The sequence below is a fragment of the Solenopsis invicta genome, chromosome 2, assembly GCF_016802725.1.
Source record: "Solenopsis invicta isolate M01_SB chromosome 2, UNIL_Sinv_3.0, whole genome shotgun sequence".
Taxonomy (NCBI): Eukaryota; Metazoa; Arthropoda; class Insecta; order Hymenoptera; family Formicidae; genus Solenopsis; species Solenopsis invicta.
In genome coordinates this window covers 13,299,755-13,324,165 of record NC_052665.1, presented here as the reverse complement: position 1 = coordinate 13,324,165, position 24,411 = coordinate 13,299,755, and the positions used below count along the sequence as shown (strand labels likewise).

The 24,411-nt window shown below is 33.9% G+C and overlaps 1 protein-coding gene and 1 long non-coding RNA gene across 12 annotated transcripts in view; both read left to right on the top strand.

Annotated features, from left to right (window-relative positions):
- Positions 1-24,411, top strand: part of LOC105207562 (agrin) — a 731,430-nt gene that overhangs the window by 531,161 nt on the left and 175,858 nt on the right. The window lies entirely within an intron of this gene.
- On the top strand, positions 297-10,028 carry LOC113003122. 2 transcript variants are annotated; one of them, XR_005576552.1, is made up of 3 exons: positions 297-5,066; positions 5,263-5,356; positions 5,493-10,028. It is a non-coding gene; the product is annotated as an uncharacterized LOC113003122 (long non-coding RNA). The 2 variants fall into 2 exon arrangements; XR_005576551.1 differs by having other exon boundaries at positions 297-5,356.

Below are 24,411 nucleotides of genomic sequence, written 5' to 3'. Positions count from 1 at the left end.
GCGAGAAACGTAGCATCAATAGTAAATCTTTTTGCGGAGAATACATTTTTACAATGCATTAATTGCAAAGAAAATAGCTGCAACTGCAATGTCAGATCAAAAGATTACTAAATACAGGATTAAAAAATATAATTATGAGTGTGATAAATAAATATCTAAATTAATGTATATTACAACATACTATATTATTAATATAAATTAATTTAATATATATTAATTTATAAATTGTATATAAGTTTATATATAATCAAAATTAAAATTATTTTTTATATATTAATATATGTACAATATAAATATATGTTTAAACTTAAAATTAAAATACGTGTGGCACATAATAAAAAAAATAAAACGTATAAATCAAACATTTTTTTTTTTTAAATCTACTTCGTATTTTATTTGCTTGTCACTTGTGTTAAGCACATTGTGAACAGTAGTGTTGATCTCTACAGCTTGATTCTTGCCGGTTTTACAAGCTCATACTATTAACAATATTTTGATAAAACTATATATTATAGATTCAATGAGAGAAGTGAAATAAATCTGTTTTTCATTAATGTTCGTAGGCAAACCCGGTTGTATTTGCATTAAATAAAAGTACAGTTTAAAAGTGGTTTGAGTGAAGTACATATAGCCATTGAAAAAAGAAGTTGCAGATTAAAAATTATTTTCAACACCCGTGCGTATCATTGATTGCCAGATGCTGCTTTTACAGAGCCTTGAGATTTATCAATAGGAATAGATTTCTTTGTTCATATTAAGTTCTCCTTAAATGATATGGCTTATCATTTGCCACGTTGCGTTTTTCTAGATTCGCCAGATTGTCGTTAATTTGTTTGAAACAAGCTTTTAATATGCAAACACAATTCATGTATAATATATCTTGAAACACCAATATGCAGATGTATGAGTTACAGTCCATCTACACCTGACAAGTTTACCTTTAAAACTAGTAAAAATTATTATGTCGGATAGCAAAAAAAATTCCAGAATTGATTAGTCATGAAGTAAATATGACTTTTGCTGTCGCCTTTGGAACACGCAGAAAATGATTATATGTAATTTATGTCTCGTATCTATAATCTTACATATCTAGAACATCTATGAAACAATTTTATTATGTCAATATTTAGTAATTTTTATTTCAATTCATATACAGGTAAATAAAAGTTATACAAGATGATAGCAAAGATGACGTTATTACGTTGTTTTAACTTGAGAAATAATAAGAACAACTTGCACTTTATATAATATGAACTTTTTATTAGTTTTTTATTATATTTTTAGACAGTGTAATGTATTTGTTAAAGTTTTTATACTGTAATTTGATAAAGAATTAAGTAATTGCATTTTACGTATTTAATGAAGTATTTACTTAATTTTTAAAATATATTTCTTATGATCAGAAGTTATTTTTTTTTTATTAAGCAGATTATATCATAACATTAGCTTTGGATTTTTCTTTGCAAGAATTAAATATGAACAGAATTTGTACCAAGAGTAATAAAACATCATCTGTTTGCAATTGATTAGTAATAAGTATATGATTTAAGATTTTTAAATTGTTCTATATACAGGTATACGTGCATATACAAACAAGTCTTTATTTAAAACATCCCAAAAAACTCTAATCAATGATTAATACAATGATAAAATCAATAATTAATACATAATACAAATGGAATTAGTTAATATTTTAAATATTTTTTTATGTTTAATCAGATATATTTTGTTAACTAGATTATATCATAACATTTATTTTAGATTTTCCTTCGCAGGAATTATACATAATCAGGAATTGTAAAATTAATAGGTACGTGGTAATATTACCCACCATCTAAAAATATAAAATGAAGAAATAAAGCTAAATAAATCTACATTTACTTAACGAAGACAAATAATTGACTACTCACTGTAGCGAGAAACGTAGCATTAATAGTAAATCCTTTTGCAGAGAATACATTTTTACAATGCATTAATTGCAGAGAAAAAAGATGCAACTGTAATGTCACATTAAAATTAAAATAGTTTTAAAAGACTCGATTATAAGTCTGGTAAAGTAACAAATTAAAAATTACACTAATATACATAATTTAAAGGGTATGTAAAATATATAAACTGAGTTATATAATTTTTTAACATACCTCTAATTTTATTTGTTTAGTATTGGTGCTATTAAATACGTCGTAAACGGTGGTGCTGATCTGCGCAGCTTGATTTTTGCCGGATTCACAAGCCCATACCATCAACAACATTTTTGTAGAGTAATATATTACAGTTACAACGAGATATTCATAATATTCCAGCATTTTTAGGCTACTCACACCCACATGTATGTCCATTAAATAATAGTATATGTTACAAGTAATTTGTGTGAAGATAATAATTATCGTAGAAACAAGTTGTAAACTGAAGATTTTTCTCAGCATCTGTATTGCGTCACTAATTACCAGATGCTGCTTTTTCAGAGTTTTTAGATCTATCAGTAGAAATGGATTTCTTTGCTCGTGATGGGCTTCTCTCAAAAGATATGATTCACCATTCGCCACGATATCCCGCAAATTTGTCAAATTGTCGTTGATTTGCTTGAAATAAGCTTTTAATATTCAAACACAGTTCGTGTATAGCATATCCATTTGAAATACCAACAGAATAACGTATAGCGCAAACATTTGGCGTAAGTATCCAAATCGTATCTTAGGAAAATATAGGAAACCTTGAATGACTACAAAAAAGGATCCAAAAATGTCTTTAGCGTGAATGAATCTAGATAGTTTCTGACATGATTTCGGTGGTAATCTCAAAGAAAGTTGCAGAATTGTTTGAAGTAAACGTATTCGCGGTCCACTCAGAATAAATGTGCCGATTACTATGATACCGCTAAAAATGTAGAAGCAGTTACGTTCGAGTTTCCTGGGTATGTTGTTGAACAGAATATGTTCACTAAAATTGATATCGTAGAGAATTATTAATTCGCAAACACAAAAAATGCAAGTAATGACGGTCGATAGAATATAGCATAGTTTGCATGTCTTGATGGTTGAAGCGTCGATTTTGTATGGATGTAATCCCAAAATGCGAGAAAAAATGAAGCAAGGATACATCAGCGATTCAAAATTCGTGGCGCGGAAGAGCTGGCGTATATTCCCTTTTCTTTTACCTTTGAATCTTTGAAACTTCGATGATGATTTGAACATATTTACCTAGGTGTTACAACAATGTAAATTGTAAATTATATAATCAAAAAGGTTAATTAAGTTATTAATGCACTTTAATAATATATTTACAAAAAATTTGTTTTAGTGTAATTTTTTTTATATTTTCACGGCGAATGTATAAACCAACGTTAACTTTTCACAGTCCAGCTACACCTAGTGAATTTAGTTTTAAAGCTATTTATTGCGTATAGCGAAACAAAGCTCATGACTTTGTTAGTCATGAAATAACGGTTGTTTTTCTCTCATTACTTCCAGAATGCAAAAAATGATATATAATTTGGTATTACATCTATAGTTTTACGTATCTAGATACATACGAAATGAATAAACATTATCAAGATTTTCGCAATATTCAATTATAGATTCAGATATAGGTAAAAATAAAAAGGATGAATATCGCACTGTTAGCAGGTCAAAAAAGTTATAAAGTCAACTTAAGGAACAAGAAGACAAATTTTTATTTAATTAAAATGAACAGATGTTTAAATATTGCAATGTACTTTATAAATTGTTTACCCTATGTTTACCCCTGATAAAGAATGCGATTTGATACTGCAATTGAGTAATTGCATTGTGCGTATTTTATGTTACTGTTGATTTTATTTGTTGTTAAGCCTTTTCGATCTGCTACTTAACTGATTATTTTAAGAATTGTTGATATTTGATCTAATGAAAATTACAACTAAATGGTAATAAAAATAAAAAAATAGATTTGAAATTGAGTCATAAAAATATTCAATGTTTTAATACGTACAATAAGAATATAAGTTTTTTTAAGCATAAAATCGGAGGAAGGAGAGAAAATTAACATTACTTGGATAGTTTCTCGTGCACGTTAATATTCTCGATACTATCTTTTTCGTGTTTGCATACATAATTTGATGGGTCGCCACAACAATTACACATCATTATTTTACACATTACGTTATTATATCCCAAGAGTACAGTTTGTCGATCGAAGAGCACCATGGTTACTTGATGCCTAACAAAGTGTCCCTTAAGTCTTGTCTCGTTCGAAGCGTCAATTGTCTGTAGTTTTGAAGCTGAATTTGCTGGGTGTATGTAGTACTAATTATCCAATTCACGTTTATAACTAAGATGATTATATTCTCAAGACATTTGGCTGATCATGTTCAATTTGTCATCGAAATTTCAAGAAGTATTGCAAAAATGGCGGCCTTTTCAAGCCACTGACTTTCAATCCTTGATGTATGTTTGCCACATTCTTGGAATATTCTCGTACAAGATCAATATTTCAATCTTCGAGATGTCCAAACCCTGCTATATTCTGTCAACCGTTACTTGTGTTGTCTGCGCTTACCAATTCATGCTGCTCTATGACACAAACATTCTTGGAAAAGTCGATTTTGGAGACACGCCCATGACTCTTGAGGGTAACTTTTACTACGTGTTTAGCTGTTTTATAGCAATCGTGACGTACATCTTGAGCGAACCACGAATGTATTTGCTTCAGACCATAATGGATGTCTCTTCAAAATTGTCTTTGGATACATATAAAAAAACTGTCAAGACCGATCCACACAAAAGACATCTTCAGTTTCTTCTTCGTCCTCGTAATCATGATAACAATATACAACAAGTTAAAGATTGGCTTTATCCTGGAATTGTACGCACTATACGTCACATTAGTGGTATTCTAGAAAATATGTTATACTTGAATTGTGTTTGTATATTAACAGCTTGTTTAAAAAAAACCAACGACAATCTAGCGAATCTGGAACTTCTAGTGAAGGATGTACCATGTGTATTCAGCCAGATAAACAGGGAAATCTATTTCTACTAATGGAACTCAAAACTCTGAGAAGGCAACATCAGATGATCAACGACACAGTACGAATGTTGAACTTGGTTTTCAATTTGCAGTTTCTCATTACTATAATCATAGCATAGCTTTCTGTGAAATTACTTTTAGTCTATATTTCTACATATTGTACCAACAAGAGTTCATAATCGATTTGAGAGATTATTGGTATTATACTGTTGGTATTTTCTGTTGTTTGTAATATATCAAGTTTTAAAAATATAGTCGATAATTTGGGCCTGCGACACCAGAATCAAGCTCTTCAAATCAACACTACTGTTCACGTCGTGTTTAATATAAATACATTATCGATAAAAAGGTAAAAATTAAAAATACATATTTTTATAAAAACTTTTAATATATTAATGGGATTTGTTTATATATTGAATCTTGAATCTATTGAAGTCATAATTATTTGATTTCATATCTAACTATGTGGTGCTCTAACGTTGCAGCTGCAGTTATTTTGTTTACAAATAGTGCATCGTAAAAATATATTTTCAGTGAAGGGTCTCAATGTGGACGCGACCCTTCTCACTGCGGTGAGTAATTAATTATTTGTTTTTATTAAATATATATTAGTTACTCTGTGATTTTTTTAGATTATTGGTAACGTTACTACGTACATCTTAATTTTAATGCAGTTTCTGCTGATGATTAATTGCGACGAATAGTCTATAAACAACATTACGCGAATAAATTAAAGAAAGGTATGCAATCCAAAAATAAATTATTGTATTTAAATATTGAAAATATTTGTCTTGCGATTTGTCCATAAAATATTTTATGTTATACAGAATATTTAGTCTTAAAATGGAATATTTATCTCACAGTGTGAATTCAAAATATTCAACGTATGTAATGAGACTTTGACATTATATTACTTTATAATGTATCCCAAGATAATTCGCATAAAATAGAAAAGTATGTCAGAAAATGTAATCTATCTAGACGAGGCATATTGATAACGTTAGATAAGTATTAATTGCTGCATATTAAATTAATGAACGTATATCAGAAATGAAGGAACTCATCTTTATTTTTTAATAAAAAAAATTTGATATGAAATAATGATTAATAATCGTTTTTGCATCTCTAAAGTGACATAGAAAATAGAAAATTCATAAAAGTGAAAATATGTCACTTATATTCGAGTTTATGCGCATTCTTTTTTATGAAGAGTGCTTGGATAATTATTTTTTATTAATATTACAAAATTGATTTTAAAAACTCATTTACTTGTCTGTCATAAGTCTTCTATTGTCATATTTGAACCGTTTAAAAATATTTTCCGATTCATTACACAAAGAATACTTAGCTAATGGTAAGTTTGCCGCTCGTTTCTTCTGCGGCAGCTGCCTGCTTGTTCTCTCGTGGCTTTTCACCTCGCTCTTTCCTCTTGAAAATAATTATTCGCTTGATCGAAATGCGGCACGAATCGTATCGACGATGGTGAATGTCACTTTTTTCTTATTTTTAATCTTGTTTTGCTCAATTCAATGAAGACAAATAGAATATTCTTCTATTCATTGCTCTATATTATCTTTTTAAAATGATATGTAATGTGCATAAATTGGATAGGTATATAAAGTTATGTTTCTTTATGTGTGTGTTTAATATAAGAAAATTGAAAGAATATTAAAAATGGAATAATAAAACACCATTTAAAATTGTTTTACAGAAAGATGTAAAGAATTTTACATCGCAAAATAAACAATATGCAAAAAATATGTTTTTTTTTCATATTTTGCGTTTTTATTTAAAAATATTTACATATGTTTCAAAATAAATAGAAAGCATAAGAAAAATATTTGTGTTTTAAATGGATATTATCTAACGTTTAATACATCTAAAGCTTGAAAAATAAAAGCACAAATAAAATTATTAATAAGATTATTTTTGCTTATAAAAGTAAATAATTTTTGATTATAAACAAGGAATAGAAATTTTATAATGGTTATATTTTCCGTTTATTTTATCGATATTAATTAAGTCTCTTTTATATATAATCACGTAAAATTACAATTGTAAAGCGTGCGTTATGCGTTATACGTTGTACATTTCAAATCATGTTCAAACAACTGGAATTTTAAATTTGAGTAATGACATTTAATATAACATCATTATGTATGAGTACCGTTGGAAATGAATTGTACAAAGTTTCTGCTAATATATTATTGATTAAATAATCAATATTGATTAATTAATCAAGTTCTGCCGCTTTTGATGCTATAATTTTTTGAAGCATTTTTCCATTGAACTGATTCTGTATAAACAGATTATGAATATACTTTAACAAATATTTTTACAATTGTTAGCTTACAGATTTATTAGACATAAAATTCAAAAAAAAATAAAATTAAATGTTATCTATCTTGAAACGTATAGAAAAACTTAACTCCATTTTTTTGTCGTGTTTTTGCAAATTGTGTTTGAAATGATTTTTCTTTATTTCTACTATTCAGCGGCAAAATAAATTGCTCTTATGAACATACATTATTACATAAACGTTCCTTTATATCACGAATGAAAATTATAACGGAAGAAAAGATATCTTGAGCAAAGAAAATTTACCGCAAAGAAAATTCTTATATCGTTGATATAATCAGCGCAAGTGTGTGTGTGTGTGTGTGTGTGTGTGTGTGTGTGTGTTCGCGCGCGCGTGTGTATAAGAATGTAAAATTGAAAGAAACACAAAGAGAAAAGCCGTGATATCTCTTTTGTATTCTCCTTTTCGACATCATTCTGATCTCATAAATCATGTATCAACGAATAACAAACGTGAAAATAATCAGTCTGATTAAACCGACAATTTCTTCTACATACTAGTCGAATGATTCTAGTGGTCGTTAACGTGATAGATTATAGTCAGTTGCTAATATAGATAAATATTAATATTGGACGGACTTTTAATCACTATGCTGATTTGATCCGCGTCTTTGAGATCATTTTTCTTCTTATAAGAATTCACAATAAAATTTCACGAAGCAATTTCCGCGTGTAAATAGCTGGTCTTACTTTATATGTGTTGAAAAGTGTCAACTACTTTTCGCATTTGCGTTACATGTCGTGAGATTTTAGAAGCACAATAAATCTTTTATTTCGAATTTATCATACACATACACACACATTTGTATTCTTAATACTAGACTACTTGGTATGAGTTTATATAAGAACGTCACTTGCAAATTTTGAGGGTTTCATGTATATTTTGTACTTCCAAATGGGCGCTCGTAAACACAGCAGTGTGTCACTCTTCATGTGTGCTCATATAACAGAAAAATAACACTGCATGTAAAAGCCGAAGGTGTCCTCTGCAAAAATAACGAGAGGCAGAGATGAGTCTCTCTGAAATGAAATGAAATGATCCAAAGTCGTATTACACATACGTAATTTTGGTCATTAAGAATTTTCATTCCGTTCTCTTATGACTTTTCTCTTTATGATAATTTGGCCACTATCATCAACCTTTCTGCTTTTTCTTTATTATTATCTAATTTAATTTTTAGTATTGCGAAGAAAAGGGAATTAGCGATCTTCGTATATTTATTGTATATTAATATTAAAGAAAAGTGAAAGGCAATTGAAACTCAACTTCATAATCAAGGAAAACTTTCATACAGTATTGGTCAAAAGTATTGCAGCATTTATGAAAAGAGAAGTCAGTATTTTAAAGAAAAAGACATCCGGAATATTCTAGCAATATTGCTACAATATTTTCAGTGTTTCTCAATATTACTGAAATATTTCAATGTTGCTACAATATTGCTGAAATGTTCTATGCTCTATGGTATCATGTAATTTTATATTAATCTTGTACTTTTATCTTATGCCTCGATAAGAATGCTTTGAGGAAAGAAACAAGACCTTATTGATTTACTTCTTTTTTCTATATTTTTGGAAGAGACGCAGTACTCTTAATCGATGCTGTTTGATGTGATTTATATAATGTGACAGTTGGTAAGCGTGTTACGAAGTTGCAACTTAAGATATTAGCATGTTACCGGTGCGACAACGCGGAGCGAAGGAGCCGTTCTCTATTTAGAGAAGAAAGAGGGAAAAAGGAATAGAGAACAGAGAGCTGGCGCTCGCCGCGTAACGCGAAAGTAACGTTGAATATAAAAGCGGCAGTGATCTCGCCGGAAGATATACACACGAACGGGGAACGAAGATTTCGCGTGACTGGCAGCCGAGAGAAAGGCAGGAGGGAAGTTCTGGGCGGAACGCCCGAGCGCGGCATCTCTTCGTGTCTTCTCAGTCGGGGGCTACGTGACGTCCTCGTTAAAATATAACCGCCAGCGCGCCGTGTCTATAGGGCTCCACAGGTCGCACCAACTCCGCGCGACAGGTCGATTTGGAACGGAATGAAATCTGTTCTTCGAGTTGCGCACAGCTGAACGGACGAGCGCCGCCGATCGGATTTAATGTCGTAACGCGAGGCGAAGAGAGTTCGCTCGAGTTAGTCTTGTAATAGTCGAGGCCATTAGGTCGCGACTTAAGAATGGGCGCTTTGTCAGTTTATTTCTGTCATAAACTGAAGTCTCGATATTTTTACAACAGAGATTATTAGCAAAATAAACTGCAGTCGTAAAACTCGATATCCGTGTCTCTCAATGTTTTCAATAAATTCAACAACGTGACAATAAGAATAAGAAAGAGAGAAAGAGAGAAAAAGAAAAAGAGAGAAGAAGATAGGGAAAGCGTGAACGATAGAAGATAAAATCTCTTTTTTGTAATTAGCTCTGATTAGACTTTAACAAAGATTTTACTGGAACTTTACGAGAAGTAAAAGGTTAATTTAATTTTTGCTAATATAAAGCTGACTTCGTATTTGAAGAAGAGTCATCTGCAATTGAATGACTTTTTTGCAATCTATGTTAACAATAATAATTATAACAATAATAAAGTCAAGCGTTTCAAGGAGGCAAATTTGATGTAAGAAATAAATTGTTGAAAAATATCGTGACGAAGAAATAAGGCAAATGCAAAAAGCGGGAAAAAGAAGGTGGAAGGAAAGATGACGTAACGCTTATAGATATAATTTAAACGAACTGAAAGAGTCGAATCCTTAGTATATCTAAATGTGGAGGTAGATGATGTACAAAACAAAAAGTTAGAAAACGAAACTGGTATTGCATCACTAGATGAATACAAGATATGATAATTGTTTTCTTGCATACGCTGTACATAATTTAATTATTCACATTGTTTATTTATATGCTATATATACGATATAAATACGAATATACATGAAATATATGAGCAAAATGTACTGTCGCGCGTTTTGCGGGAGAAAAGAGAACAGACGTGGTATCCGTTTTCTGATCTTTCAGTATGCTTCAGTCATTCCAGATTTTGCTTCATCTATCTACACTGTCTATTGAGGAGGCCATTTGTCATCGCATTACAAGCTAGAGCAGAAAAATTGGCTTTCGCGTAAAGAGATATAAAGGAGAAAGAGAGGAAAGGAGACAGATCGAAAATTGCGGAGAAGCGATGGCGGTCGCGCGAAGAGAGAAATGGGCGAAAAAAGCTCATTTCTGCGGGGGTTTATCGGTCGGTGACGTTCTCCCCTCCCCCTCTCACTCTTACTCTCCGCTATATTGCGAAGGGAAGCATATGTTCCGGCCAGTCTGTCCCCTTCTTTTGCACCAATGTGAACGCGGACGCTTCCCGTTTTCCCGTCTCCGACACCGGTGTAACGGCTGCGTTTTATAAAGTACGTGACTCCTCGGCGAGGATGTGCATTCGCGTTTCTCCCCACCGCGTCTACCCTCCCTTTCCTGCGTCACGATCCCCTCGCGATCCATTTTTCCTCGAGCTATTGTCTTCGCGCCATCCGCGCGCGTTCTCGTATCCCGATTGCGATCGCGATGCGTTTCAATTCCCCTCGACGTCGCGGTTTCTCGCGATGTTTGGAAAATCCATTCACTTTGCTTCTCGACAACGTAGAACGTACGGATAACCGCCAATAAATAAACGGATTAAGTTGGAAGGAAATAGTAATATTTGAAGACGTTGGTGCGCTGTCTCCCCAATTTTGAATCAGAAATTGTTTGCAGTTCTGCGCACGAATGTACAATAGATGCTTCTCCCTATCAAAGAAGGTTTCACGGGTTTAACTGATTTGCCGTGAGCTTCAAAGTAGCGCCCGCGATTAATCTTTGAGAGGCGCAAAATTGATTCGCGTTCCGACAACTTTGCCGCTTAATAATCCCGCAGAGCCGCAAATCGGATTCGCAAGAGCTTATTGCGGTCGTAATAATAAGTAAAGGAAGGATCTTCCACGCTACCCTTTATGCCGCGATGTTTTATCGCGACTCCAAAGAGAGATGAGCTAAGATAAGATTATAGAATGGATAAATGGAGGTAGATGGAGACGCGCAATTTAAAAGAGTAGTGACTAATTCGCGGAGCAGACGGAAAAAGAAAAGCCAAAAGGGAGAGAAAAATGAAATGGATGAGAAAAAGATAAGAGGAGCCGTCGAGAAATAAGAACAGAAATAAAAGAGGAATAGTATAACAGTCGCAAAATTAAAGGATTTCTTTTTCGCCAACCCAGTGTGTCACGTGCAAAATCCGTAAAAGATTTCAGAATAAATAACAATCGCAAACTAAATACAAAATATTACAGTAGAGTCTTTCTAGTTTTGACCCTATGGGGCGATAAGAGCGGAATGCGCCAAAATTATGGAAAACCCTTTCTACATCACGAGTCTATTAATTACTTGCGCGAACGTAGTTGCGCGCAGTAAACTGTCACAACTATAATACATGCAAGTGACTGATGTGACTACCCAAGAAACACCAAATTAATAATAACATAATTAATATTATAATGATACTTAACAATGTAATTGTAATCTAATACTTGTTATACGTACTAATTACATTATTGAATAGGGAATTGTAATATTATATGAGGTTACATTACTGGAGAGAAAGATGTTTATAATCTTACTGGACGTATACATATCTATGTACTTGCATTGTTACACTAATTACAATTAAGTATAGATGTGCGGTACCTGACGAATTATGCTCTATCCGTTATGACAGAAGAAGCATTAGCGTCTGTGAAAATAGCATGTGCAAAGATTACAGAGGGCCAAATTTAACGAAACTGTATACTGTATACAGAAAATTGTAATCTTGTACACGGAGAGAATTTTCTCATAAAATTTACCGTGAAAATGTCACGATAGTCGTGGGAAAACATTGTATTTCATTTGAATTTTGTACGTGACTTTTACTGGTTTTTTAATATCTTGTACACATATTTTATATTTCAACCCAGTAATGATTAGTTATTTTTAAAATATATAGTTAAGCTTTAATGATTTTAAAATATATTAAATAGTTTATAATTCTTTATTGTATTATTATGTCAAATAAATGCCAAGTAGCAATAAACATATCTCATAAAAATTTTGCAGTGCAGCATATTTTCTGTCTTAATTACTTATAATCTTATCATTCAGCATGGTAATTGATTGACACGTTATTTATATCATAAATAGACAATATATGTACAACACATTTTAGAAGAAATGGCATAATACGTGAGCAACAGATCCAGAGGCTTATTATTCTATGAGTATAAGCATATTTTTCAAAAGAGCATACTTATGTAATATATATACACACATAAAGACACAAATTTCGTATACGATCATATATTATAAGAAAATTTTCTTTCAAATTGTAAAAATTTTGCCTTAGAACATTTTACAATGCTGTATGTTAAGCAATTTAAAACGTTCTTTGTATATTTTAAAAATTTCTTATCGTTATTCATATTTGAATTGTTGCCAAGAGAGTTGTCCCAAACTTATCGCCACACGTGGAAAATTTATAGCGAATTTTACTGTAAAATGTAACACGAAAAATTCTCTCTGTGTAGGCATCTGTGATACACGTTGTGAATAAACCGAGTAGATAGATACTTTATTTCTTGTATTATAAGATTGGGAACGCATCGCGAGGTCACATCGATTAAACGTCTCTCAAGCACGACAGCCGCGTTTACTGGGACTTGTTCTCATGTAATTTCCAAGATGTTGTTCAATAAAATAGCTCGGTGTCTCGTTGGCAAAGAGCTCTCGACTAACCGACCGACCGACCGAGTCTCGTGCTTTTAACGTTATTGGAGAGCCGCGTGAATTTTCCCGGACGTTGGATATTCTCGGAATCCTGCGAGAGAGAGAGAGAGAGAGAGCTGGTCTTTGAAATAACGTTAGCGAACGCGGTGCTTAGGAATATTTCATTAATGCCAGGAGAAGAGAGAGACAATCTGTTCTCCTTCTCACTCCCACCTTGTCATGTGTATACACTATACACGAGTTCCTTTTATTCAACCGCGGAACGATGGTGGGCCGACCATTAGGTGCTAGTGAAACGCGAGCTTTTTGTTGCAACTCAACAACGAATAATGGATACTTAAACGGCCTGTTACGCACTCGGTCGGGTTCTTGGCTTCTCTTCATGCTTGGCAACCTTCCCTAAATGAAATGGGTGATAGTCGTGCTCCTTCTCCGCGACCCTACGTACGACGGCGAGAGTCGATCATTGGTGACAAGGAAAATAATTGGACAGGAAAAAGAAAAATGTCAAAAGCCCATGGCAATCCGCATTGAGAGAAAAAATAGTTTTATTATTATCATATAATATATAATATATAATAATAATAGTTTTATTATTATTATATATTATATCCAAGTTTTAACTTTATAATTCACAATTATTTTTGGTATCTACTATATATTTTACAATTATTTTAACCATATAAATAGTGACTATTAGTTATTATTACTACGTAAATATTAAACAAATATTTAAAAAATAGTTATACTCGTAATTATAGTTCACATTTATTATATAAAAATGTTTATTTTATTTTTAATGTTTATATCTTAATATTTCACTACATTAATATTTGAAATCATCATAATTTATAGTAAAATTTTGTTGGCAGAATTATATACATAATTTTATTAATTTTAGTAATTTTATAGCAGTAATAAGTAAAAATGGTTTCTAACTATAATTATTTTACCATAAAATTGTAGTCACAAATACTAAACAAAGTTTCTCTCAGTCCGCGTTTCCACTTTTATGATACTCTGTCTTATTTGATATATTATCGCATAAATAGTGCCACAGCAATTAACTTCAAATTTTAGCCTTAAATTTTGTGTTGGATTTGATGTGGATTGTAATCTTGCTTTTTATCTCGATCAACGATTTACGGTGGTAACGACGTAAAATGTATACCGCAGGGAAAAAGAGTTTGCTAGCGTGCTAAAGAAACGTTTCAATTAGCAATAACACGTGGTTGTATACATGTTCGTTATATCATATCGGCGGATTTTTATGACGGATTCTAGTGCTCGTTAAATCGCTTTTTTGTAGCACGTTGCAGAGCACGTGAGCTGTAAAGAATGAAACGGGCTTTATGGCTTTTTATAGGGGCAACCTTCATTCTCAGTTGTTAACGTTTATTTGAATCTATACGTATGAAATTAGGATGACCGACCTGAGTTAGACATGCACGCGCTATTATTTAAAGCAAAATTTTCTCGTAGGATAATTTTAAGAAGCGCTATTATTTGACAGATTGATCTCTGCGATATTAAAAAAGTAGGACATTGATTTTTATTTATAAAAAGAGTGAAAAATATATTTGAATAACTATATATACGTGCATCTGACGACTTTGATTAAAAATTGACAAGTGAATTGAGTAAAAATTGATTACGCGCTGTAACGTTCGCGGTTTGAAGCTTTTACATAATTAATGCAAAATATATTGTTGAATAAACGATAATTTACGTCATGTGTGAAACATTGATCTTCGAATGGTGCATCGCCGAATGATGTACATGAATAATCTTTAAATAATTTTAGAGTTGCTATTCCGAGTTCTATTATAATCTTAAAATTGACATCATGTCGTATGACGTCCAATGTTCGGAATATCTACGGATAAGGTCGCAGTGGGAAGAGGGTCGGACGCAATTAGAAATGTGACGGCGAGCGAAATAAATATATCATCGTCGAACCGAGCGCATATGCCGTGCTGCGCGGTTAGGGGCCGAAATAGAAATCTCCACCCCCGCGCGCGCATGCCTGCAGTTATCCTATCCATTTTCGTGAAATTTCGCTGGCAGAATATACGAATTATAAGTTAGATTTCGTTAAAATTTCACGGTATGTCAGACCCGCGGCCCACCTATAATACAAGCGGAACGCGAAGGAGAGAGGAAGTCGCACGCTCACGCGCGCCACCGAGTTCACAAGTCTTCCTTGAAAAATAGATGGGATTTAGAACAGGTCACGGACCATCGTCGCTCCTCGCGAGAGTCTTCCTTCCCTCTTGAGAACACGTAAAACGCGCTTTCTCGATGCAAGCCCAAATAGCTGTGACTTCGATCGCAACTGTCCCCTCCAAGGCGATTTTCGAATCGATGAAATATTGAAAGATTGCACTTAAAACTTTTCTTTTATGTTTGCTACATTTCTCGCAGTTTTTGTACATAATTGTCATAAAATAATTCATGTTTGTTTAGTTTTCAGTATTTTTAAAATAAATTTGTTATTTCGAATATGAAAGGAGTGTCACTTTATCGGAACGAATAGCGTACCTAAAAAATAAAATAGTATACAGAAAAAAGAAATCTTGTTTTGAGAATATGTTATGTTTTGAGAAATGTTAAATATTGAAATGAGATTACATAGAAATTAAACAGACATAATTTGCTTACATAAAAAGATTTTGTAGTTTTATCAAGAAAAATTTATTCTATCTCAATAATGATTTTCATGAATTCAAAATAAAAAATATCGGACAGAAAATAATATCTTCAAAAATTAGAATTTTAAAATTTTTTTATCATACTGTATTTTTTATATGATAATATTAAATTAAAAATATATTTTCTTGTGTGTGAAATTTTTGATTATCAAATTTTTTTAAGAAAATTAAATTATATGTAAGATTATTATTGTTTTATATAGAAGCAAGAAATTATATTTTTCTTTATATATGAAACAATTATTGTTAGAATATATTAGTTTTAATTTCATACTAATGTTTAATACTACTTTTTCATGTATACAGAAGTATCTCATACTAAACAAAGATTAAATTATACATTATAATTCCATATACAATAGTACAACTACATAAACATAATCAGTAAATATAATACTCGCTGAGTGGCACAGCGGTGTATTAAATTTATCAATATTAATGAAGCAAGCGATTATTAATTTGATAATATAACTTTGTAACATGGAACCGAACATAAGTTTACTGAAAGAGGCAAAAAGAAGATTGTAAAAGAGACGAATAATATTCCAACTCTAACAATATCAATTTATAAACATTAATGTAAAAAACGAAATAAAAGAAAGAAATTGAAAAATGCGTGAAGAGCAAGGACGGACAAAGAGAAATGGGGAAGGAGTCATAATAGAAAGGCAGAAATCGTACAATGTACGTGCGGTAGGTTGTCCTGATGGTATCCTGGGACACAATAGGGTTCGTACATAATAAAGCACTTGGTTTTCGGTTCGGTCATGGGGGCTCTGGGGTGAGCGAAGGTGAACGAGACGCTTAATTACCCCGGCAAATTAAGTGGAAACAGCCTGATTAGTAGTCCCTGTCTAGCTGCTGATGGTATTCCCGGATTCGCAAGTGGTTGCGTCTCCCGTCCTTTCACGTGTGCACGATCCTTTATAAATTCTGTGGCTGCGAGAGAATCGACGGGGAAAGAAGATAGCGAGAGAACGAAAGAGTAAGAGAGAAAGAGAGGAAGAGAGGGATGGAAGAAGAGAGAAACAGAGGGTGAGGTGCAACTACGGCCGTACAATTTCGTGGCTGATGCACTTCTCTCGTATATATCGCGATATGAATTCCAGCCCGATGCCTCGGCTCAATTTCGGCGAATCTTCTGTGCGAACGCGCGTGTGCGCGCCCGTGCGTTTTGTTTGATCGTTTGATGTTTCGCGATGACTGCCACGTGTCAATTAACAGTTCTCGCAATCGGGTAATGGGGGAGGCTATTTAACGTATTAATCTAGTTGAGCGCACTCTCGACATTCGTGGTACTGACAATTAGAAAAAAATATATATTGTAATAACGAAGAAATTAAATTGTTCATTAGACGAATCATAATTTGTTGATCATCACCAGTTTCTAATATATTTATTTTTCTGTAAGACTCGTTTAACACACCCCTTGGACAATTGGTTAATCTACGATGAGATGGCTAGAAAACCTTCACAAATTGGCTAAGTCGTTACTAGTTTACACGCCGCATTAATATTCCAAGCTCCGTTAGTGCCGCTGTGTCGATTATTACCGAGTTAGATATCCAATTGGATATTCCAGAATGGCGTAATTACGGTATTCCGTCGGCTGTCAGCTATTACATAATCCGCGGATGGGCACCCTAGACAGGCTAATTAATTAGGCGTCTCGCGTCCGGATTATAATTCTCAGCGGGTCCGACCACGCGTTGACATTGACTACTTTTCTTGCCTCCTGCCGGCCGAACATGTACGATACCGTTGATCCATCAGTAATACCGAGATGTATCGGCGTACTAATATACAAGCTGTCTCAAAATAATGGTTCTATCTTCTATACAAGCGTCCTTTTATGAATTTGTGAAATTGGCTCTCTGCTAATAAATATTTGAATATAAACATGAGAACACGCCGAGAAATTAAAGAGTAAAGTGAGAGTTAGAAAATTTAACAGAAAATTGAAAATTGAAAGCTGTACATTATAAAAGTCTTAAGATCTATCGAAGATTGATTTAAATTATTTTAATGGCAGCGAAATATATAAATGATACGTAGCATTGGCGTGCGAAATAGTGGCACTCATAATGCGGAAGAGACGAGCTTTCATTCGCAAATAGCGCAGCTAAATTAAGCGCGCAACTACTCTTGTAGGAGTTCCATTTCCTTAAGATAGATCAAAGCAAGAGGAGCTTGAAATATCGAAATAAATTGCTCCTTTTCTTCGTGAGGGGCGCGCATCGTGCCGCGGAAACATTTTTCTCGTCGGAAATAAAGCAAGTCGAAAGTTCACGATGTTGTGACGTTTCTTGTTTCCTGGAGAATCTTGGACCATGATTGGAAAGCTTTCATCGTTCTCGTTTCTTACCGTTTTTTTTTACGCTCTCTTATTATACCATTGCGTGCATTTCAAATACGACGAGCAGGATGAGAAACGACATAATCTTCTTCTGGAAAAATAATCCACTTTGCAACACTCGAAACTTTTAAATAATGCATAAAGGAATACGTATAGTTCTATCTCGTACTTTTAATTATATTTATTTACTTAATATATTTTCACAATTCTTAATAAATTATTTTAAGTGACTTACGATAGAGGTTTTTCTCTATTTCATGTTACGATAATAATGAGTTTGATATAACCCGAAAAAGTTTTCATAAAATTTTTTTTTATAACTAGACATTTTATAAATTAGAAATAAGAAATGTTTTTTTTATTTTAAAGTTTAATAATATTTTCACATTTTTAATTATTAAATACATTCTTTAGTTTTATAAATTACGTACCGATGTCGGACGTAAAGCGTAATTGTAAACTGAAACTAGGAAACATCTTTAACTAATGTAATTGTGAAATTTAATTAATGATGTTACAAGTATCTTAAAAAAACTGTAAAGAACTTGTTGCGAAAAATATCATTCTGGTCGAGAGTACTTGTAATACTATTAGAGCTAATTAATTTAATTAATATGAGATATTATTTTTACTTTCAATTTACGCGATTGCAATTTAATTATAAATCTGAAAAATGAATTTAATAATTGATTAAAAGTATTATTAAGCACAACCCCAAGATCTGCTTCGATCAAAAGATAATACTTTTTCTTATTTTTGTGTTATTCCGCCAATATATAACTTATTATTGCATATAAATTTGTTTTTTTCTTCTTCTGTAATTTTTGCGAGAAAGTTGTTTAAAATATAATAAAAGCAATCACCGGTAGAATTCACGGTATGCAGTTTGGAGTGGCGAAACGACTACGCAACGAGCAATTTGGGGGCGAGGAAAGTCGCCCGACAATTAACCGTAAAGCCGCGTACGCGGAATTAGCATTATAATTGCAGGGGACGGAGAGGTTGCGGTTAAATCACTCGCACCCTCTCCACGCAAGCGAGCCGCCACCATGTCGCGCCGCTATCGTAAAACGTAGGCTGACGTACGCGACGGCCGATCGACCTGAGCCGACCTATCCTAACTCACGAAGGCTTGACCCAACCACCGCTGCTTCGAGTGTGAGAAGCTCGATGACCGAACGGGCCGCCAATGCTTGAGGGCTTCCACGTGTCGATTCTCGCGGGCTCGTGATTTTTGCGCGATTCATCAGCTTAACCGCCCGGGGCCGTTTTAGCTCTTCCCTATTCTCTTCTGAAACGCGTTAAAGCTTTAAGCCCGCTCATCGGTGGCGAATGCGGCATTTGAACCCCCTCAATCTAGTGCTAGTTTCGACGTTGTGGATGACGTTGTTGCCTTATTTGCCTCTCAACACAGTGTTAAAATCCAGCCGATAAAATTGTGCAAACGTAATGTATTCCCTGATAGGTACGTAGTGCAAATGTTACACAATGATGGTATCGACGAAAATTTTGCAATAATTGTACTAAGATAATATTCCATAACGCAACAGTCCTGTCGGGATAAAATGTCTGAATAATATTTGCCAAAATTTAAACAAATTCAAATTTGAAGTATAAATAAATATTTCACAATCATTTCAAATACCGTTTGCTTCTTCATTTAAAATGTTGCTATGCCGACACATTTCATATTGCAATATTTCTACATTATAATTCAGGAATAATTACGACTCTTTGTACAGTCACGTTTGTGGTGTAATTATATTTGTAAATGTTTTATACATAATAGAGCTAAAATCTTTTTGACAATTATTAAATAATTTCTTTCCAAATTTAATTTTGCAAATGTGTTGGTAAGATAAATTCACCACCATCGTCATAATTTGGCCGAAATTTTATTTCGAAATTAATTGGGCAACAATAATCAATATTTTATAAAAGATCAAAACTTCTACACATGTTTTTGTAAAAATAATTACATAATTGCAGGTTACAACTTTTGTGTAAGATTCTGTCATATAATCTTGATCATCGCAATTGGAAATCTTATTTTCGTTGTTTGCGAATTATTACATCAATGCTGTTAAGCATAACTACGTACCATAGAGATATATCCTCCTTTTTGCTCATTTACATAACATTGCAATACGGTCGGAAACAATAAGGGTCTATCAGACGTAAGATATTCCTTAATAATACAGCCTGACTTCACAGAACCGAATCACCGATCGAATTGGTAATTAGTCGCGCCGCCAAGTTCTATAACGTTCCTTCCGTATCGCGTTATACCGGATTAGACCGAAGTGTCGTCGTATCGTGATGTGTCACATGGATAGCGACAGCCGGGTCAGACTAGACAACCTGGTGCACGTAGATTAGCGTCCTAGCGTCACCGTTGCCAACTAATACCATGGATTTGTATATCCAATGCTCGAATAAAGGAGAGGGAGAGAGAGTGAATGATATCTATTGTTAGATATCTAATAAGATATCTAATACTAGATACAAAATTATTTTCCGTACTCGTTCAAGCCTATGTCACATTGACTTTAAATTTGCCAAAGAATTTGTAATTACTGACATTTATTTTATATTTAATTGATTGCAAATTTGTAGATAACAGATTGTTTTTGTAGCTCGATTGATAATTCTCTTTACTTGCTTTTCTGCTCTCTTTCTCACCGCTCTTTTTTTTTTGCCGCTTTAAAGTACACATTGTGTGAAAAAAAAAGAGCGAAGTAGTGAAGGAACGCTGACGTTCAGATTTCTGATACGGCTGCCCTCTTCTTGCCGCGCTATCGTTAAATCTTTCCTACGTTTGAAATCCTCATTTATTCCCGTCAGCCTTGTCGGTCATAAAACAAAAGATTTGTACTGCTACTCATAACACTGACATTAAACTCCGCCCAGTCGTGAATCGATATAACTTTATGATAGCGTGGGTAATACCATAGCATACATAAAATTACGTCTTTGGAAAGTAGTTAATCTATTCATCGGTTCATACATTCTTAACAAGCTAAACGAATCTATGGAGTCGTTAAACATTTCTTTATTCCAACATCTTTCTTATTATTATTGAAAGGATATTATTACAGCTGACGCGATTTCCGAATTGCGAGCGAGGACAGGAATTTTATTTAATTCTGTCAGACTCTGCTTTTTTCACTTTATTATCGGATTTATTGGCATTTTTTTAAAAACTGGAATTTTTTCAATATCCCTGTTGTACCGAAGAGTATCACATTTAAATGAAAAAACACAAAAGGATGCAGGAATTCGGTACGATACGAATAAAAAGTTAATCATCAAATTCAGAATCTCCTTTCAGCGTTAGTAGAGCTTTTCTCACCGAGGATCATTTGATCGATAAAATCGAGCTCATTGAGTTCTTAAGACAGAAAGGGGAAAGGGTGAACATGCTGAAATTAGGATTTAGGTTAGCGAGGGGCCGCGGATGCTGTTGGCGATCGAAGAGGCCGAGAAGTCGGAAGGGATAATTAGTTGGTAAGGTTCTCTTCTGCCGGGGGAAGAAATAAAAGGGTAGGTACGGACCCACTCTCGCGCGTGATCGCTTATTTACCTGGGGCCGCCGCGAACCCTTCGTGACTGTATATTCAGACAACTTGAGTGTTCGACTGCCGTTAATTGGGTTATATTCTCCTCTCGTGCCTATCCCCGCGACCGCACCGTTCGTACCCACTACCTACCCATTTCTCGTTTGGGCTTGAGCGAGTTGACCGCGTAATTATATCTTCTTCACTTTGAATCACGGAGAGAATGACCAGCCTGAATGAATATAGCCTGAATGAATCGATTACGTCAACAAGGGAGGGGCTAAATATTATGTAACCTGTGATGAACGCTTTTTTTAGAAGCTATCTTTCTAACTCTCTACTGCGATTGCTCAACTTATGTTACTGAGCAAGTGATCGAGAATTATTGACGCAATTGTAGAATTTTTTTGAGAGAATCTTTGTATAATTATGTCTTAAAAGAAGTTTATTCTTCGGAATTAGTTTTATATCATTTTTAGCGTTTCTATCTTTTTGACATCCTGAGTTACAATTTGCGATATGCACATGGCAATATGCAAAAACAAGTTGTAAATTTGTTCATGACTTGTGTACGTTTAGTAATCCATGAATTAGTGGCCCTTTGTGAATATAATGAATTAAAATACAACGCTTTGTGTCTTAAATAAATGTATACATGTAGATTAATATCTGTTTCTATTCGAAACATAGAAAAAGCTTCTGCGAATGAAAAGGGAAGTCAACTTCGCGTAAAATGTAATTAAATTAAACAAAGCGAATGAATAGGGCAAGTTTATATAATTAACTTATCATAACTTGGCGTTATTTCATAATAATGACAATTGTTGTTGCATTATCGACAGTTGAAATGAACAGCGCGCAGAGTGGACTAATTAGTGGCGTATACATAAATTATTCCAGCAATTATCAATTAATCGTTTGCATATAATGATGACAATTAATTAATTATTAATGATAGCAGATGGCTCGTTTCGTGGTAATTAAACGCTACGATACCTCGGTGTGCATTTATTTACTCGCATACTTGTTTATTCCATGCTATTCTGTGCTTTCCATTAATTTATGTAATCAGTTAAGTAGCTTTGGCTGATAAGTTTTCGATAAATGATGAAACAGAAAGTAGCCATTATATCATATGATCACTTATAAGTTCTCGATGATGTATCTCATTTACATCCAAGCGATATTTTCTCCGTTCTGTTTATCGAGTGTCCTAATTTACGAGCAAAAATATCGAGCGGAAACATAGAAAAATTTACTTTGCGCGTAATTATCAAAATATAGGCGGAAGAATAGTTTCGGCAAAAGAATTTGCGATTAAATTTCACGACTCTAACATTAATTAAATAGCAAATACCAGCACTTTTTCACAAGCACGCGAACTATTCTCGTAGTTTTAATTAGAAATATAACTGCAGGCTTTTTTTACTAAAGGCGTGTGCGGTTAAATTATCTAAAAAGATTATAAGCAATTCCGTTTTATAATAATGCAGAATTATGGAATTTCTGTAATTATGGATTGTAACGTAAAGCGACTCTCTGTTACATTTTTTAAGATTATGCACATAGTACACAACGCACGCATTGATTCATTAATGTAACGCATTAATACAAGCCTACAAACTATTCCATAATTACATTAGCTCTCAATCAGGAAGTTCATGATTACATCGTATTTGGTTTTCGACGATCGGATAATAATTATCTCGGGCACAACAAACCGGAGATTGAAGAGAGGTACTATCTATGAATTCAATTGTCGTTCGCTAAATTTTAATTCTAAAATCACTGCTTTCGTCAATATGCCAATAAAATTCATGTCGATCATTTATTTGAAATTATCCGACGTATTACGTATAAATGCGCATTGTCTATGAATCTTTGTTCGCTTGAAAAGTTTGCGTAAAATGCTCGGGTTATGTAACGGAAGAAGGAAGCGCCCAATTAAAGAGCTAATTAAACGAGGGGTACGATGCTTTGGTACTGTCGATTCTTTCCCGCAGCTTCCAATTTCGTAACATCGTCGGCTCACCTGTCGCGTCCCGATATACCCCGCGATGTCACGATGTCAAAATGTAATTTACAGCCTGGTCCTTTACAGGCCGCGGAGATAGCCCCGGCCCTTCGTCTCGCTTACGAGCAACTCCGCTCCCGTTTGACAACACGCCCCGCGAGAAGTCGGACACGAAATCGATAGACTCGCATATTTATATCCCCCTCGATAACGCGCCAGCGTGACTGACCGCTCGGGCTTTTCACAGAGCGCCCACGAGCTTTTTGTTACTTCGACACGGATTGAGGAGGAGAGGAGAGAGACTTGTTGACGGATTACACGCGAAAGGTATTAATAACGTTAACCGCCTCTCCCCCGGGGACTTCCCCCGTGAACCCGTTTCGCATACGAAAGTCTCACGAGAAAAGGGCTGCTTTTCTTTCCTCCGGTACCATCGACGACCGTCGTCCGTGTTCGCCATCTCCGCTCCCTCTTCCGCCCGTGTTCCTCCCTTCGCCCCGTCGATTTTCCGTCGGAAAATCCGAGATTCCGAATCCGGACGGGTGGCGAGTCATCGTTTAAAATGAAACCGTTCCGAGAGAAATTCGCCGTATTATTCGATACACATCCCTCTCCTCCTTTCGCTTTACATGCG